The sequence below is a fragment of the Pterocles gutturalis genome, unplaced genomic scaffold (genome assembly GCF_000699245.1).
Source record: "Pterocles gutturalis isolate BGI_N339 unplaced genomic scaffold, ASM69924v1 scaffold25685, whole genome shotgun sequence".
Classification (NCBI taxonomy): Eukaryota; Metazoa; Chordata; class Aves; order Pterocliformes; family Pteroclidae; genus Pterocles; species Pterocles gutturalis.
Genome location: NW_010141561.1, coordinates 1 through 227, shown reverse-complemented (window position 1 = coordinate 227; position 227 = coordinate 1).

Below are 227 nucleotides of genomic sequence, written 5' to 3'. Positions count from 1 at the left end.
CGCACCCTCTCCCCCCACCCAGCCTCCATGTGGCCCAATGGCTACCCTGTCCTCCCAACCCCTGAGCACCCCAGTAGCCCACGGCGTGTGCCCCCCAGGACCCTGCCCTGCAGGTTCCCCAGTGCCCCGCTCTGCTGCCCGTAGTGCCACCCCAGCAGGGCTGCAGGTGGGGAGTGCCCCGGCGGCCCATGCCCAGTGCTCCTCGGCCCCCCGTCCCGTGGGACCCC